This window comes from Anolis carolinensis, chromosome 5 (assembly GCF_035594765.1).
Source record: "Anolis carolinensis isolate JA03-04 chromosome 5, rAnoCar3.1.pri, whole genome shotgun sequence".
Classification (NCBI taxonomy): domain Eukaryota; kingdom Metazoa; phylum Chordata; class Lepidosauria; order Squamata; family Dactyloidae; genus Anolis; species Anolis carolinensis.
This window is the reverse complement of record NC_085845.1, coordinates 197647634-197667817: the sequence shown is the minus strand read 5'-3', so window position 1 is coordinate 197667817 and position 20184 is coordinate 197647634. Positions and strand designations below refer to the sequence as shown.

At 38.1% G+C, this 20184-nt stretch overlaps 1 long non-coding RNA gene across 1 annotated transcript; it reads right to left on the bottom strand.

Annotated features, from left to right (window-relative positions):
* Positions 1 to 98: 98 nt before the first annotated feature.
* Positions 99 to 19290, bottom strand: LOC103278799 (uncharacterized). Its single transcript, XR_010006937.1, has 4 exons — positions 19177 to 19290; positions 10869 to 10980; positions 10003 to 10067; positions 99 to 8740 (listed from the first exon to the last, which is right to left on the bottom strand). It is a non-coding gene; the product is annotated as an uncharacterized LOC103278799 (long non-coding RNA).
* Positions 19291 to 20184: the final 894 nt, after the last annotated feature.

Genomic DNA, 20184 nt, shown 5'->3' with positions numbered 1-20184 from the left:
CAAAGCTCATTCAGCAATTAGGAAATAACAACATTCAAATGACAGATACAAGAGAATTGTTACAACATTTCCTTCCTCAAAGAAACCACACAATGACATTTTAGTGCATTCTCAGCCCATGCTGCTTTATTGCTAAAAAAATCGTATACAGGAGCAGAGTTTCCAAGTTCATTGTCGAATAATTGTTTTACAATCGCAAAAGAATCAATTTCACCCCTCTTTCCCTCCCCCAAAGATGCATAGATACAAAAAGCAAGCTGCCTTCTGGAAAACTTCAGATATAGATATATACAGAGGGTAAGATTATTTGTTCTGTTACACAATTTGTGCAGTGGACTATAATATGTGCGACATACACCTTCCTCATCTCTCTCCCGTTGTTCAGATGCAATACACCAATAAGTGCTATTTCTGTAATCGAGGCAAAATTTCCTGTGTTTTCCCCCAGTATCGAGGCTTTGCTACTCTTATTTTCAGTTTGTTCTTTGCACATTTTCAAACACTCTACAGATAATCTGATTCTATTAAGTGAGAGGATGTTAAGTAGCACAAACCTAAATTCCACCCTCAACTAGGTGCAATCAGCAAACACATACAGCCAACAAGAGGAGGAGGAATTTAGAGATAATTTAAATGTATTTTGTGTAGCCTGTCAACATGAAATCAGAGGGGCAGCCAAGCTTAAGTCAATACCACAAATCTATTCAAAACTCTTTATAAATACATTTGGCAGCTACTCATTGCTGATAATGGCAGTATACATATGGCCTCCGCAACAAGTTCAAAACATATGCTCAGGAAAAGAAAGAGGTATTGATTAACATAGTTTCATAGGCAAGAAAAAGGTAAATGATACCATGAAGAAATGTTCATATTAGCTATAGTTTTCCTTCAGAAATGAGTGCATCCAGAATGCAATTTAAAGGGATTTCAAATCTAAGGTTCAAGTGAACAAAAATGAATTTCCAATCCAGGATATACAACAAGGTCTAAGCTTGTCCAACGTTTTTTACGTAACTAACATATTTTCCATGAAAGGCACCCAATTTTCAATGCTCAGTATTTCTTTTGTTCAACTGGAGCAAAACACAGAGATGAGGTAAAAGGAAAATGCTGCCCCTCTGATTTAGTAAGCTTCAATTTGAGTTGAGTGCATATAGCATTATTTTCCAATGTATAGATTTCTGTTAGGTACCTCATTATTGCTGGCTTGAAACCAGTTCATCTTTGTATAGCTGCCAAGGTGCTGAAAGATACCTGAAAAGCAGACCTGTCCTTGAAACAATTCAATGCCAGAAGAGTGCAGACTGCCTGCTGATTTCATTTACTCCATGTATTTGCTCCTACACAGTTCTATCTACTACCTGAAGAATTACCAAGAAGTCCTCTTAGACCCCCCACTACCCACCCCATTTCTGAATTTGGGCTTTCCCTATTGACTTTTCTGGACTCTGAAACTCTGCACCCTTTCTATTTGTACAAGAAACCCATCTTGCCACCCACCATGCTCATACAATGCAGGGCCAAGGGACCACAGTGAACCTGGTAAGAGGTTTAAAAAGGGCTCATTTCAGCTGATTTTACTTTCCAACACACAGTTTTGGCGTCATGCTTCTTCCCTTATTTATATGCTCTGCCCCCTTTTTTACTCAAGAGGCAGCGCGTTCTCTACAAAAAAGAAAAATCCGAGAATCAAAGCAGTTAAAATTCAAGCTATTGGTATATTAGTTCCTATTGCTTCATAATGTATAAATGCATATATCAATTTACTGGTAATAATAACTATAACACCAGACATCTCAATCATGCATAATTAGAATACTAGCTCTATAAAAGACGGTTTGCGCGCCTGTGTGCTTGTGTCACTGTCATTGCCCCATGCAAGCTTTCAAGTGCTTACACAGAGGAACAAGTGAGTAAATTGCAGCAACATCCTGTCCTTAAGAAATGCTAAGCTTTGTGGATATGTTTATTGTGCTATGACTTAGAAACATTAAGAAATCTACCTAAAACGAACAATCAAAACCAGTTCTGTTACCATTCTACCTATCTCTCCTACCTCCTTCCCTTAAGAGTCAATTTCTATCTTCTTTTGATGTATAGAAACCTTTCAGTCATATCCCACCAGATGTAATTATGTTCTCGTTTTTCATTCCTTTACTTCCCAAATTCCAGCTACAATGAGACCCAATTACAGGATTACAATGTCATCCGAACTGCCCTGACTCCATCCTAATGAAATCTGGGATTTGCAGTTTAGGGCCAGAGACCCTGAATATTTCAGCAAATTATATATCCCAGTATCCCTTTATAGATGTAGCCGGAATCATAGTGCTATAACTGCATAGCACAAAAGGGCCCTTATCGTCTCACCCTACAAAGCAGAACCTAATTGGCTCTTTTTGCCAAAGTCTTTCTTCAATGACACAAAGGCCCTCACACTGCTGGACACGCTTGTGTTTCAGAGATCTCACTGCCTCTCTATGCATCAAAATATGGTAAAGATGCCTCCCATCCATCCTATACAAATTACTCATGTCATGATAAGCAAATTCAGCTCAGCTTAGCCTCTTGAAGTTGCAAGTCCCCCAGAACTACCATTTACAAGCCTGCCATGTGTAAACTGGAAGCCTATATTTCAGACATACTGATTGGCACCTTTGTATTTTTTTTTGTATTGTGCTTGGACTCCTGCTCATTGCAGAGCAAAGAGAAAGGAAGGAAATGAGTCTGAAAGGAAGAAGTACGAAAGGGAGTTTCTCCACTAAACTGGGGAAGTTATAAGTTAGACTCATCACATCACCACAAGGGCTGAGAGACAAAAGTACTACAAAAAGCAAGTTCCGGCCAAGACACCGCATTGCCCAGTGCAGGCTAAGAGTTCTGCCATTATTCCCAACTCGCTACATCCATGACTTTGGAAGACCCCTGGAACAGCCAGAGGCTGGTGGAGAGCAAGAAGGTCATCACAGCAACAGAGAAAAGGTTGGGACCCTTAATGGATTGTGTCATTATCCTGAGCCTGGCTAAGAGACATATCCAGACACATCTCTGGAGCCCCATGCTTTCCACTAACCTTGTAAGGGAGGTTAGTATAGTAAAACTGAGTCATTTTGGCCATTGCAGAGGATAGAAAAGAATACCAGTCTGCAATGACAACAAAATACAGAAATGCAGGTGAGGGTCGGCATGCTTGCACATGTCACGAAAAAAACATTGACCTCCTAGTCATCAAAAATAGCATCAATATGCTTTTAATAAACCTTGATCTCAAGCTAAGTAAGAGCTAAAAAGAGAATCACTTCAGTGCAAAGAAGAAAAGGAAATGTGTATACCATGGGCTGCTAGTGTCCGTGAATAGCTGAAAAACTCTCTTCACCTGTTATGTGATTATGGATACAAACTTCAATGCTAGATTACTGAGTTTAGACACAACTCCTTAAGTACATGCTTCCTACAGCCCTTACTTCCATTGATCAAGATTATATTTTTTCCATTGTGAAACTGTGCGAGTGTGTCTACAAGTCACCAACCAGACTGTAACTTTCTAAATAGCTGTCAAGCCAATCCCAATGTATATGGTAGTCATGAAGCCCATATCCTTAAGGTCATAATCAAAACACATAAGCTGAAGTTTTATTTCATATGGAACTGAGCAACAGCACTGTGATGTCTAGCACCAGGTTCACTATGAAATATATTTGCAAAGCATATGCCTACAAGATTAGGAACAAAGCAAGTTCTACTGATATAAGTATGTGACACTTTTAACACTCTATGTTTGCTTAAAATAACTTCCTAGTTCTGGAAAAGAATGCTATATATTCTGTGCAAGTAAAACTGGTGATCAACTATTTGTTAACTATCTTTGCATGTGTCTTTTCTAAATTCCGTTTGCAAACATTATTTTGGAAACTATTGCTAACTTAGAAAAAATTGCATGTTTTCATAGAGACTGCATGTGCGTTCTGGTTTGAAAACAGGAGCTTACTTCTTAAACACAAGTGGTGTTAATCAAATTGTTGGTGGGTAATGGATAAATCAATGTTAAGAATAGAAATAAAGGTAACATCCCTTTCGTCAAGCACACACCCCAATGTTGCAGGTGAATCTGGTTATATTCTTCAGCTAAATACTGCTTAAGGCAGAGTTACATATTAGACTTACAGTTTCCTTGGTCTTCAGTATGCGCGCGCATACAAGATTAGTGCAAACTGTATGTTAAGGAGGTATTACTACACTCTCTAGAGTGATGGGAGTAAGAGATTGCTAAGCCTACTCAACTGAATCATGTCCTTTCCTTTTCAATTACAAAAGTATCTGTGTTAAACTAAGAAAAAATGAAATAACAACATGGGATCTCCATGTTAAAAAGGTGAAGTACATCTCTAAGAGACATCAACAGCTCTTGGTAGAGGTATCTGAATGATCTGTACTTTGCTAAAATTCCTATGAAAATTTGACACAGCTAAGCAGTTTTATGAAATGACAAGATCCCACAATTAAACATTATACCTTACACCAATGGATAGACAGACTTAGATATTGTCTACAACACACAGATCTTTTATACCACTTTTAATGCCATAGGTGTATCCTACAGAAACCTGAGATTTGTTGCTTAGAGAAATGCTAGAGTTCTCTGGCAGGGAGGTCTAGATACTTCACAAAATGACATACTCCAGAATACCATAGGATACAGCCATGGCAATTAAAGTGGTATCAATGTGTTGTAATTATGTAATGTGAAAGACATTCTACATCTGCTTCCAAAAGGCCTCCCTTTCACCATAGAGGTGCATATCAAACATATTCTTTCTAGAGACAAGCAGCATAAGACTTCATCCATTTCTTCACACATAGCAAACGTCTTTCCAGTTGCAAAAAAAATGGACAAACATTCTAGCTTACACCTGAACCAGCTCTGAGGCATTCATGCCATGTTCCTTTAAGGAGAGGATATTCTACTTTTTTAATTGAGTCTCATCTTGTCAAGCAACTCCCTGTGACACAGAGCACCACAAACCTATTTGGTTAATACCATTTATTCTACTGTACAATTCTTGCTACTGCAAGTTAGTTCCTATTACATGCAAACAGTTATTGCTACTAAAGTTCTATTTATTAAGTCATCTTATGGCTTTATTTGCATTGGGGATTCTTCCCCCTACATACTGTGCTATTTTGCATTCCAGTTTCAGAGGTATTTTTCCATCAATTGATTCTCCCAAGCGCTAAAATCTACTTCTCTTAACGGTACAGATACATTAGTTCACACAAGAACGTGGACTGAGCTCTGGTCCTTACGGCTCTTCTATAAACAGCCCACCTTCTCAGTTTACAAGAGAGAATGGGTACAGTCTTTTAAACGGCTACTAATTTCACAAGATCTCATCTTCTGCAGAAAATCTGTATCTTTGCTTTGAATTTCAGCCAATAATCAACTCAAATGCAGAAACATCCCTTCCCTCACCAAGGCAGCCATTTATAGAAAAGACCAAGAAATAAAATGCAGTATCCTCCTTAAGCTAAAAGTAGTGCTTCTGTTACATATACGGTACTTTACAGACACATGAAACAGAATTGCAAATCTGCAAAGAACATGTACGATTAATAGTGAGCAATCTGAATTGTATGAACTTAAAAGAAAACAATGACTTCTTGGAGTCGTACTCTTTTAAAAAAAATCAGTAACTACAATACAAATGGTACTTGGACTGCAAGAAAAAATGTGATCTAAAATTTAAAATGGTAAGGAAACACCTACAACTGTTTTTCCTACATATCTATGTGATCAAAATTTAAGATCACTGGTTTTTAACAACATATCTTGAATAGCAATAATGGTAAAACCATTCTGAATAAGAGCTACACTGATGTGTCAATACAATAATACTTAAGGGTACATATGCTAAATAATTCAAAGTATGTTGGGCCTTCTCAATGAGAAACATAGTCACATATTAAGTAAGAATTGCTGAGGGAGACATTAGCCATATGTCAACTGGTCATCCCTTGAAACTGAAAAAGTACACGTAATCAGTTATTTTCCCCATAACAAATTATTTGCTCAGAGAGCAAGGGTTTTGTTCAACATTGTGTCTTGGTTTTAATTGCAGTTTTTTTCAGTGTATCTAAATGTAACTGGCGGCATGGAGGCTGTTATCGGTAAACACCCCTTAATTCACACTGCTGCCTTTCTGCTACCATTTGCCTAGAAACGACACTGCATCTTTAGACCATAACTGTACCAGTTTATGAGTTACACCATCAGCACGATTAATTTGTCACTCTGAAATTGTTATTTAAAATAAAAAAGATACTACTAGGCTCATGCACCGATCCTAAAATGGCACTACAGTTTTGCTACAAAGCACTAATGCTTATGGAACTATACACATCTCAAAATGGAAGACATTGGTGATTTTGTTGTTCTCAAACAACTTGTAACGTTTTGTCCACAAGTATTAAAATATATTTATATGTATATATTATACTATTGCACGTGCCCCGTATTTGTTTGATCTTTCATATGGAAAGATTTCCTGCCAATGAGGAGAAAAAGATGTAATTCAACATGTAAAACCAAAGATTAAGGCAGCATTGCCTTTTTCACAGTACTGTTAAGGGTATGCTACAGGATAAGTACTGCAACAGGATGTCCTGGCCATATTTAGCAGACTTTTCTCTCCAGGATAACTTTAAATCTCCTCCTAATGTAGTCGTACTGAGTTTAAGTGAATACATAGCTAGAAGGAGATTTATGAGGAGAAAAGGGTGGAGGGACAAACTTCTTTGCTGGACATTCGGGTGAGTGGCATGGCTGATCTTGATTATGTCTATTATGAAAATGTGAGAAATCCAAATATGATATTTCTAAGGGTCAAGTAGCTAAGACATTAAAAATCCCACCGACTGGTGAAAATCGTCTACATTTTTAGTATCAGTTTTGAAGAATACAGCTTATATTTCAAGTAAGAAATTTGGAACTACATTTCAAATTTTGATTTTCAATAGATATTCCTTCAAAGATTTTGAAAAAGATATGCAATTATTTTACATTTGGAATTTCCATCTGGCTTGGGATCCCAATATACTTGAAAATCAATCTGAATAACAAGCTCATGAACTGGTCAGACATTCTGTTTAGTTTCTGCAGCTACATATTTTCACCATTATAAGAGTGTTCTCATTTTGTTTGACTTGATTTTCAATTAAGGAAAACAGCAGAATAAAATTATACTAAGAACTTTCTGTGCATCCATTTATCACACAGAATCAAGATAAGAAGTGGTGAGCCCATACAAGTGCTTAGACTGGCATGCTCCTCTTAAAATTATTTTGAAATTACAGAACAGAGAACTGGCTCTCCAAATGAGCATCACTGCTTTCCCTCGTATAAAATAACCTTTTTGCCAATTCTAACCAGACCATCAAAAAGTATTCAGAATTTGGTTAACCACAACCGACCATTATTTACAATCTATGTCATCCCATTTTAACCCAGATTGAGGATTTAAAAAAAATAAAAAGTTGGCATTCACATTTTGATAATTTGTGTAAGGTGCACTACTAAAGGTTCCAGGATCCAGCATAAAAGGGTACATTACTTTGCCAGGAAGCTACTCGCCCTGGCAAAATGTGGAGAAAGATAGCTACTACTCAATGATTTTTTTTTAAAAAAAGATCATGTATAAATCACAAACAACAGAGAAAAGGAATCATCTGTAAACATGTTAAAATTACAATGTCCACCTTAGCTGTGGATTACACCCACTAGGAAAGTAGTGAAGAAGCCCTTCCTGAGCATGTCTACTCTTTGTTCACCTAAGCAATGGAAAATAGTATATATACCTTTATACTTGCTGTTGTTCCCTTTGGGTAAGAGCTTGACTTGGAGAAAGCTATTGCTCCTTTGGCTGCTGAATTTCCCCAAGGAACCTGTGGAAATGCCAGGGAACCTGGGGTCACTTTGAAGTCCTCAAGGCTTCGCCCCTTTAGGAAAGGACTTGCTAGAGAAGCAGCAACTTATAGCAACATTTCCTGTTTCTATCCTTTAGGCAGATTGAGACATGGGGATTATTTTGTTCATTTGCTTTGATTTACAAAAGGAAGATGCACTTCAACACAGTGGATTAAAAAAAATGACTATTAGCTGCTGGACGTCAGCTGCTAAATAGAGATATCAAGACGGTGATCTGTAAACGGTTCCCTTTCAGGAGAACAATCCCCGCTAAGGAATTTTCCAAGGGTTTTTATTTTCTTTGAGAGGTTATTCTTTCTTTTAGAATATGCACATAATATCGTGATTATTCTGCCAGGTTCTTTCATACACTAAGATCCACTTACTCAAAGGACATTAATTGTTAGGTTTTCAGTAATGCAATGTAGGGAGTAAGCTTTTCCTTAACTATGGTATTCTGAAGAGGGATAACTATCTGCCAGAACAGTTGCTAGTCTTTCTCTGGATGGATAAACATTTGTAGCGTGCCAAAACAGTGAAAAACAGGTTGTCACCACTGACACTTCTACAAAATGTCAACTATTTTAAAGAGCAAGATTATCTTTTCCCCTCTACTACAAAAGTTCAAATTTTATGTTAAGGAACTAGAGCAAAAGGAGAGTAATTATTCTTCATTTTCTCTTATGGTGATGATGAGGGATTTTTCTTCGCCAGAAGTGCCTTCACAAACAGGCAAAGCTTCACACTCAGCCTTCGTTTGTTGGGACTGGAAAGAACCTGGAAATGAACACAATTAACATAATTAAAGTGAAACGAAGCATTACATGCACACATGTTTTATAAAATATTTAGTATATGGATGTACACTCTGGAGCAAATGTGTCAGGAGTTTAGTATGTTTGTTGCTGTCTTTGGCACTTTTGAAAACATCCATATGATGTTTCTCTTGTCCCAAACTTTTTCCTGACAATTCTCAGCAACAGCTGCTAAAATTTATTTCTATTTGTGACTCTTTTTATTCTTAAAATGTATCAAAGAGAAAAAAATATCTTTCTTTCATCCTCCTTTCTTCTCCCCCTTCAAAATATCTGGAGAGTTACAGTGCATCACTGACCTGGCACTTTTGCATTTTAAAACGACATCTCTAAGAATGCTTTTTAAAAGTCAGAGGAAAAAATTGCTTTTAAAAATGCATTAATAATTTCAATTTCATTTCAATACATTGAAATAAAACTTACAGTACAACTGAAGAAAAACAGCAGGAAAAGATTCCAATAAGAAACAGAAATGACAGATTGCATTAAAAAGGAGCTAATATTGCTTTTTTATGCATAGGATCACCTCATGCTTTAAAAACACTGGAAAAGCCTCTAGAATACTGTTTAACACAAAGCATTTTGCAGATGAATTCCAGGGTCTTGTCAAAAGATGGAACACTACTTTTTTATTTATCCTAAAAGCACTTTGCCACTGATAGCAATACTCTTGCTCATTCTGGAATCCATCAATTTGCATGCATTTGATAATAAACCGGATTACTAGAGAAAATTTCCCCATTTCCATTCACAACAAAACTTGTCTTATGCTGCATATATTGTTGAAATAAATGAAAATCTTTGCCAGGGAAGAAAGAGATAAGCACGGAAGAGAACAGAAGCCACTATTTTGTGTTTGTGGTGTCTGAAATAATTCTATTAACTCTCTAGCAATGTAACCACTGATTAAGAATAAACCTATCTGCTTTCTATTTCAGAACATACAAAAGAGTTTTCTACTTCAGGGATCAATGTGAATGGGCCTAAAGATTGCAATGACAACTATCAGGAAACTGTCAGTGTTTTATGAAGCTGCTACCAATGCATACCAATTTTCAGTCATTTCAATACAACCACGACTATGCAAAGATCTCATGAGGGTACAGTGGGATTTCTAACAGATTACATTCCTATGCCAATTCTTCTACTTTCATCAAGAAACCTAAAACTTGATTGTCAAGCATTATCAATTATCAGGTTTAGTCCATAGCTTTTCATACTTACAGTTATGCAAGACCACAATTGTTTTTCAGCTTCTAATTGTTTAATTGAAACCATAAGAATTTTCCCTGTGGAAAAAGAGATTTAAGAGCAATTCAAACCAGATAAACAAAAAATTACAAACATTGTCTCATAATTGTCTGAATGATGGTGATTCTTGTTACTGCTGTAGGATTATATGAGAATTAAAATCAACAGCAACATTTCAAAAAGGTTTTTGCTCATCAGAAAAATATAATTTTTACAAGAGGTTTAAAATATAGCTCAGAATGTTTTATAAAAATGTATTTTAAAGATTTTAGATAGCTTTGTTTCACACTACACAATGATTACACCTTGGCACCAATCTAACTGTCATGGCTGCAGTTTACATAATCCTGGGATATGTAGTCTGCTAAGGTATTAGAGCTCTCTAATAATTAGATACTGCTAACAGATGAGGCTGTTTTCACCCCAGGAAAAAAGAAACTAATTGGAAATTGAACAATTCCACCTGCTAGCACCTGCTAACATTTCTGCATCTTCTTGACGTACGATGTGTATTATTTTCATGGCATGCTCTAACCAAATTAAAGCATAACATGGATCAGGATCCTACACCACACTAGTCGATCAAAAATGTCCTGCCACACATAACTAAATTGTATCCCTTGTTCACTTATGGTTGATCTACGACTCATGAAGGGAGCTGCACGAGATGAATCTATCATGACCAAAAAAGTACATATGCAGGGATATCTTTCAATTAGATCTGCACATTTCACCAACAAGATGCTAAACATACATTCTGATCCTGGGATGTCAGCATGCATATAGTGTTTAGCTATCAAGTAGCAGGACAAACAATTCCAAAAGGGAAAGACATATACCTTTTGTATCATAGCTGCACAAATAATTTATCTCCATGAACTTCTGGCCGTCACTTTACAGTAATCCAGTTCTCTTCTTTGGACTGTCAATCAATATGGTGCAAACGTGGGCCTGGAGATGGGCAAGGACAAAATGAGAAACGTCTAAGTTCAAACCGCTTTAGATAAAGATAATTGCTCTCTTCTGTCTCAAAACCACTGAAGAGGTCCATACTAAACCAGGACACTGTTGTTGAGCCACTTCCTAGGAAAGGTCTATTTTTATTGAAAAGCAAAATTTGTTCATTTCTAAAATTTATTTTGACAATCTTTTAAAGGAAAGGCCATTTAAGAGCATGTAGTACTATTTTGTATGATTTAAAGTGCTTTTAGTTCCATTTTTAATGTTTTCTTTGTATGATTCCAATATTTAGGAGTCATTTTAATTTGTAAATCACCTTGAATCTATTTTTTCAAGGAAAGGTGAAATACGAATACACTTCAAAATAACAACAAAATATTAAAAATTTAAAGCATCATAACCTAAACCTGTGTCTGCCACCGACGCTGCCACTTTGTAATTAATGAGCTGTTTTGTCTTAGCATATAGTTTACATACTTTCTCCTCCCTTCATGCAAAACAATCAGAAGCTTCTAATCATGGTCAGTGGAAAAACACAGCAAGCATACACCTCCCAGTCTAGCTGTGAACACCAGTTTTTACCTCAATATCATATGCATCTAAAAGAGTCATATGCTCCCAACACCCAGGGACATAAATAAAAGCCTTGCAGTTGATCACAGTTTCCAGCCAAATTTCCAATGAGTGTTGGAGACATACCAATCTTCATCCTTCTACCTCATCTTTATCCATGCAGGCCATCAAATATATCATGAAACATCTCTTCTCTTTAAGAAAATAAAAGTAACATGCTGGCAAAATCAGAAAGCTCCATCCCTTAAGAATTCTCAGAAACATGGTCTGAAAACAATTTTTCATTCACACTGTTTTTGATTATTGCAAGTTAAGTTTATCTATTTATTTGCTACCATTCCCCCAGTCAATTCAAGAAAAGAAGTTAAAAGTTAAAATATAATTACATTAAAATTAGTATTAAAAATATGAAAACATACCCTTTAAAATGGAAGGGGGGAATCCAAGCAGTATACTATTATACAATCAATCCTCAAATGCTTTCTGAAAAAAGGTCTTCACCTATTTATGAAAGGGTAACAAGCAGGCTCTAATCTAAACAAAGGAATGATAGAATCTGGTATCATCCACTGAGAAGGCCTTCTCTTGTGTTCCCAAAAGATCTACATGTGAAGGTGATGAAACAAAATGGTATTCTTATGGAAGCCGAGAGTAACCCCATCCAGCATTTAAGCCCATTTATCGTAATTAAAATGAACGCAGCTACAAATGAAGAAATACATGCTTTTGCACGCAACCCCAATCTCATCAAGTAATTTTAATTCTTGATCAAATCTAAGTATTTTTTTCCTTCAGCTCCACTGAAGGAGTGGAATCAGGTCCCAAGAATGCAAAGCTGACAAGCCCAGTAGCAGAATGATGGATCACCTGCAAGCAAGGCCGCTTCATTATAGGCTGCTTGAACAATTAAACACACACATCCCTAGTATATACGAACCAGAGCATTCTGGTCCTTATTATCCTGCTCCTGCAATGCGGAATTATTTTCAAAGGCAAAGGGGAAAAAATCAGCACACTCAGCAAGACTTAGCTCTCTAGGTTTATTGCAGATTCCAACCACGTACAATCAAGAATATCCTTAAATTTTCCAACATCTGGCTTAGCGAGTTTACATGTCAAATCACTTTGCAATGATTCCTAATTAAATGGTTTTTAAAACCAACACCATAGCATTTACATTTGCTTACAAATCCTGTTATAAATTACTGTACCCAGGTCTAAAATACTTTACTAATGAAAGAGCAGCAACAAAAGTACTGGGCAGATAGACAACCTCTATTCTAGTCACATTTAAATCTCCAGAGTATTTTTTCAGAACAAAATTATGCATTGATGTTCAATGATACAAGTACCAACAACTCCCACCAAAACCCTCAGAAGGTAAGGATTTTGTCAGCCAATGAATAGAATAGTAAGGAACTTTAAAATCGATCAGCACTGTGAAAATTATTATAGGTCACGTATCCCTTATCTGAAATGCTTAGAACTTGAAGTGTTTTGGAATTTAGAATGCCTGTATATTTGGAATACACAGATAGTCCCCAAGCTACGAACAACACAGGTTCTGTATATTTGTTCTTAAGTTGAATTTGTATGCAAGTCAGAACAGGTACATTTTTAAAGTACCATATGTATATGGCTGGAAGCATATGCTAGTAGTCACCACCTCACTTAATCAGCAAGGATCCTCTTCAGTCACAGAACCCACTGGGCAACCCTTGGCAAGTAACACTCTCTCAGCTTAAGAGGAAGGCAATGGCAAACCTCTTCTAAAGCCACCTTGCCAACATAGCCCTAGGAGAAGGTCACCATAAGCCAGAGAAAACCTAGAGGCACATGAATTTGGGTGCAAATTTTCAGTAGGAAACAAGATGAGAGAAAAGATTGGATGCAAGCAGCAAGACTCAGCAGGATATTCTCCTTACTGGGCAAGTAGGAAAAGCAGGTGACAAAGTATTAAGTGAATCAGCATGTTATAAGTACTTCCAATTCACCATAAAAACCCAATGGATCTTTGTAAAGTCATATTCCCTCATTCTTGGAAGAAGGCAATGGTAAACTCCCTCTGAACGACTCTTACAAAAAAAATATTCTGGTAGGAATGCCTTAGGATCGTTATAAGTCAGAAATGACTTGAAGACACAAAACAAAAATAAATGAAGTGTTATGAATCACAACAGTAGAGATTCAGGACACCTTCAAGTAACAGCATCCAATAGTCCACCTGCTTCATCCAGCATTCAAGGAAGGCAGGTGAAGGGGGTATCAATAATGCACAATTCATTATTTTTTAAATTTATTTCTGATCTCTTCCTCAACACTAGAACTCAATGGGACTTACAAAACATTAAAACCAATAGAGATACAAAAACGTAAGTACAAATATAAATGAGTTATTTTAAAAATGTAATTAAGTAATCCACACAATTAAAACCTTTTAGTATCAATTTAAAGGTGATAAAAATTAAGAAGACAGCACACTATTGCAAGCCTATTGCAGTCAATTCCTAAAATCCTCTTAGAATAGGAAAGCTTTCACTTGCCAGAAGGAGAGGAGCAAGGAGAGAGCCCATCAAAGCCTACCTAGAGAAGTCCCAGAGTCTGCGAGCAGCCACCAAGAAGGCGCTCTCTTTTTCCCACCATATGCCTGAGAAGGTGATGGCTCTGAGAGATGGCTTCCCATAAAGAGCTCAGTTAAGATCATATAGGGTTATGCAGTTCTTCAAATAGCTACCATATATATCCCGTTGCTCCATCCTTTACAAAAAGAAAGGAGGAGGAATGATGCCACTGGGTGCCACAATCTGAACACACCCAGCATGTCTTTAAAACAATGATACCCAAATCTGCATATTTGCTAGTATCTATTCTTTCACAAATGTTCAAAGTGATTGCCAAAAAAGAAGAGCTGTTGACTACCATTTTTGGCTTCACCAGTAAAATAATCTGGCACATGAGGCACTTTGAACAGGTCCTCTGTTTTATTTCTACATCTTTCCCTTCTCTATTAAAAATAACTTCAGCAACTGAATAAACAACATTCAAAGCATGTTTTTTAAAGAAATAATTCAGCAATATCTGCTTCAATAGACACAGCTGCTCTGAGTATATAATGATGAATACATTGCATTTGAATTAATATATTCAAAATGCTTTCCAGGACCATCTGCTGAAGCTCGCTAACAATTCTGCATTAGATCTGTCAACTCTTTCACACTAGATATTTCAATGCCTCCTCCAAGCTGGTCTATTATATTTCATTGCAGATGGGATCATCCTTCCTCATTCTGCCTTTCATTCAAGAAATGATGGGTTTGAAATGAAAAGAAGTCTGTCTGTCCTCATAGTCTACATACAGGCTAGTCAGAGCATTTCTAATCCCTGAAAAATCCTAAATACTCTTTCCAAAATAGACAAATGCTAAACCCAAAAGAGCCAAGTGCAAGTTGAGTTCAAAAACAAAACTTTCCCTGCTCAATCAAAAAAGAACTGAAGGCTTAACCAAAAGCAATGATAAAAAAAAATATCCAGACAAAAAATCATAACACTACGCAGTAATGTGCAAAACCAGAAGCAAAAAAAATAAATTTTGATTTTTAAAATCTTTAGTTGGTCAAGAAGGCTGGCACAGCTTTACATACTGTAAGTTATTTTTGAAAGCAGGAAAGGAACAGGCCGACTTCTTTGCAGAAAGAGCTACAGATCAGCCCCAGGACTGGTACCTCAACTATGGCATTATTATAAGAAAGTGAGAATGCAAAAAATGTAGAAGCTTTGACTGACATTCTACTGTATAAGGGGCAGAATAATAGAACTATAGAGTTGGGAGTCTCATAAGCCATTGAGCCCAACCACCTGCTGAATGCAGGAACTTAAATGAAATTTTATCCAGTAGATGACACTCCAGCTTCTTTTTGAAGACATTTAGAGAAAGAGACCCTAGGCAATTGTTTCCTTTGCTGAACCTCTCTTCCTGACATAAAGTTCCTTGAACTGTTCAATAGAAATCTATCCTCCTGTAATTGAAAACCATTTGATCTAGTCTGACCCTCTCTGGGGAGCAGAAAACAAACCTGTCCCATCTGCTCTGTAACAACATTTTAGTTATTTAAAAAGTGCAATCATGTTACTCAAATAATCTTTCCCACAAGGTAACATGCCCAACTTTCTCTACATTTTCTCTTATGTTTTGTTCTCCATACTTATTATCCTTACTGCTACTCTCTGAACTTCAGTCAATGTTGTCTTTCTTAAAATAAGGTTCCCAATGCAGTACTCCAGATGAAACCTGGCTATCTTAAAATATAGTTGTATAATTACTACAAATTGGAGGGTTTGTGTAATAGTTTGAGCAGTGGATTATAAGTCTGGAGACCAGGGTTTGAAACTCACTAGGTGACTGAGGCCCCTTCCACACAGGTGTATAAAATCCAAATTGAACTGGATTATATGGCAGATAACCAGGTTCAAAGCAGATATTGTGGATCATCTGACTTGATATTCTTAGGCCCCTTCTACACTGCTATAAAAATCAGTATTATCAAAACAGATAATCCACAATACCTGCTTTAACCTGGATTATTTTAGGGTCTTTCTACACTGCCATATAATCCAGAATCCCCCCTCAATGGATTGTCACCTTGACGTGGTGAGGGGGCTTGCGTGTTTCAATGAACCTGAGGGCACAACCACTGGAGTCATGCATTCCCAGGAGTGGCCACAGGGGAGGATCCAGACCAAGAACAATCCTAAAACCTCAACGGCAGAGCAGGGGAAGATAACATGGTGCATGTTACAACGGCTGTGAAGGCGGAAGAAAGCTGCAACAGACTGAGAAGCCACTGTCGTTGTGTAATCACACCACTGCTGGAACCTCACTCTGTGAAGACTGTGTGTTGACCAGCCGTGCACCGACCTCCACACATTAAAAAAAATCACGCACAGGCATCTTCCAAGAAAGATGGAAGACAATCGTCCTCGATCTACGAAGGATCGCCTAACACATAATCCAGAATATCAAGGTAGATAACCCACATTATCTGCTTTGAACAGGATTATCTGAGTCCACACGGCCATATGATCCACTTCAAAGCAGATAATCTCGATTTTATACAGCTGTATACAGGGGGCCTGCATCTACAACACAATGACAACCGGGTTGTTGTATGTTTTCCGGGCTGTATGGCCATGTTCTAGAAGTATTCTCTCCTATCATGAAAGCCTTCGACAACACAATGACAACCCTCCCCCCAAAAAAACAATAATAAAGACAGTTTACTGCCTACTTGTCCATCGAAAGCTGGCTGTCAATTTTAGGAATGCATTACACTATGTAACACAATATTTGCTCCTGGGTTATAAATGTTATTATTTCCTAATCTGTTCTATCATTTAAAAAATGGGGAAGTTTATTAAACTGCCAAAACTTTGTTTTTTGCAGGAGGGACATCCTGCTAAGCATATTATTATTATTATTATTATTATTATTGACACAACGACGTTGTATGACACAGCAAACAAGATAGGTATGCTGGATTTCGTTTCACAAAATCACAAGTCGAACACTTCCCAAGTGTCTAGGACTGTGTGATGTATTTTCGGATGATGCGTGCAGTTTATTATTATTATTATTATTATTATTATTATCACACTGCCATAAAATCCAGTTCAAATCATATAATCTGGATTATATGGCAGTGTAGAATGGGTTTTAGAATTATAGAGTTTGAATACACTCCAGGGGTCAATCAATCCAACCCTATCTGGCCATGCAGAAAGACACAATTAAAGCATTCCCAACACAAGGCCATCCAGCCTATGCTTAAAAACCTTCAGAGAAGGAGACTCCACCATGCTCTGAGGCAGCATAATTCTTTGGGAAGTCACACACTCTCAGCCTCAGGGGGACAAACCTGTTCTGAACATATCTTGCCAAGAAAACTCAAGGATAAGTTTGCCGTAGGGCAGGCATTAGCAAACTTTGGCCTCTGGGTCTGTTGGAAAATAGGCAAGTGAGGTTTATATATCTCTGGAATGTCCAGGGTGGGAGAAAGAACTCTTGTCTGTTTGAGGCAAGTGTGAATGTTGCAACTGGCTAGCTCGATTAGCATTGAATGGCCTTTCAGCTTCCTGACTGGGGGGGGGGGGGGGACTTTATTGGGAGGTTAGCTGCCCCTGATTGTTTCCTGTCTGGAATTCCCCTGTTTTCTGAGTGTTGCTCTTTATTTACTGTCCTGAATCTAGAGCTTTTTAAATGCTGGTTGCCAGATTTTGTTCATTTTCATGGTCTCTCCTCCTTTCTGTTCAAATTGTCCACATGCTTGTGGATTTCAATGGCTTCTCTGTGTAGCCTGACATGGTACTTGTTAGAGTGGTCCAGCATTTCTGTGTTCTCAAATAATATCCTGTGTCCAGGTTGGTTTATCACATGCTCTGCTATGGTTTACTTCGATGGTTGAATCAGTCTGCAGTGCCTTTCCTGTTCCTTGATTCGTGTTTGGGCAATGCTGCGTTTGGTGGTCCCTATGTCGACTTGTCCACAGCTGATTGGTATATGGTAGACTCCTGCAGAGGTAAGAGGATCCCTCTTGTACTTTGCTGAAAGTAGCATTTGTTCTATTTTCCTAGTGTGTCTGTAGATAGTTTGTAGGTTGTGTTTCTTCATCAGCTTCCCTTTGCAGTCAATGGTTCCCTTGATGTATGGTAAGAACACTTTTACTCTGGGTCTTTACTCTTGTGGCTTGTTCTTGGTCTTGAAGCTCTTCTGATATCTATGGCGGCATATCCACTGGCTTGAAGGAGGTCGGGTTTGAACGGTCAGCCAGGATTGTGCTTCTTTTTCAACATGGGTGATGTTTTTATGTAGATATTTATCTGTGTGTGTAGGTTTTCTATAAACTGTGTGGCCCAATTACTGATTGGGTTTGGGGATGACTAGGACATCTAGACATGGCAGTTTTCCTTCATTTTCTTTTTCCGTGGTGAATTGAAGTTGTTGGCCAGCTAACACCTCCCAACAATGGATTCCCTCGGGCCGGAAGCAACCAGGCTTTGAAGCTGAAAGGCCATTCAATGCTAATCAAGGCAGCCAACTGCAACATTCACACCTGCCTCAAACAGACAAGAATTCATTCTCCCACCCTGGACATTCCACAGATACATAAACCCCACTTGCCTACTTTCCAACAGCTCACAATCTCTGAGGGTGCCTGCCATAGATGTGGGCGAAACGTCAGGAAACAATACTTCTGGAACATGGCCATACAGCCCGTAAAACATACAATAACCCTCTTCCATATTTGCTGGCATATGGAATGCAAAGCGGAGCATAAATAAATAGAATTACATAATTAAATATAATACAGTAATAACGATACAAAGCTGTCACTATCTCAGCCATCCCTATGGATGGCCCTGAAGCATTCTGCATCCCTGGGTGAGGGACATATTCCATTCGTCGGCCTAGAAGGCTGATGGCCTTGTAAAACTACAACTCCCAGGGTTCCTCCCACAGCGTTAATTCAACCATGGGGTAAATATCTTACAAAACTAGACACCCCAGGCTTCTATGATACTATGCTACTAGATAGTATGCTATTTAATCGCCCCGCTCACCTCAGGGGAGGCCCAATGGGCCGCAGCCTGCGCTTCTCCCCCTCACGCCGCCATCTTGTTCCCTCAGCCTCCGCCACGCGCGGAATGACGGCTCGCCAAACGGACGCGGGCTCCTATTGGCTGGAGCGCATGTCAGTCACTACCCAGCCTCCCGTCAACGGAAACGCCATTGGCCAATCTCCCAAGTGGGGTAAATCCCGCCCTCCGCTTGAGAAAGCCAATCCGTATGCTCGAAGGAGGCGGGTCCACGACGGGAATGCGCGCTTTGAAGGGATGGGTAAACTGAAAATCCTGGCGGCTGGAATTCACGTCATGGAGGGAAATGGATGAACTGGATGGGTTTTTAGGTGATGAAGAAGAATGGGTAAATCGGAAATCAAGGAAGCTGGATTTTATGTAATAGAAGGGAATGGTTAAATTGCAAATCCAGGAAGCTGGAATATATATGATGGAAGGGAATGGGTAAATTGCAAATCCAGGAAGCTGTAATATATATGATGGAAGGGAATGGGTAAGTTGCAAATCCAGGAAGCTGGATTTTATGTAATAGAAGAGAATGGTTAAATTGCAAATACAGTATAGGAAGTTGGAATGTATATGATGGAAGGGAATGGGTAAATTGCAAATCCAGGAAGCTGGAATATATATGATGGAAGGGAATGGGTAAATTGCAAATCCAGGAAGGTGGATTTTATGTACTAGATAGAAGGGAATGGGTAAATTGCAAATCCAGGAAGCTGGAACATAAGTGATGGAAGGGAATGGGTAAGTTGCAAATCCAGGAAAGTGATGGAAGTAGGTAAATTGCAAATCCAGGAAACAGGCTTTTTTTGTGATGGAAGGAAATTGAAAACAGAGGTGGCCAGATTTCATGATGGAAAAATTTATTGTCTCAGATACCCTTCAAAATCTGAGTCCAGAAAATAAACAACAGTGGCCTGGCATTGTTGTCATTGTTGTTATTATTATGTTTATTTATTCCCCGCTTTTTCTCTCCATAAAGAGGCT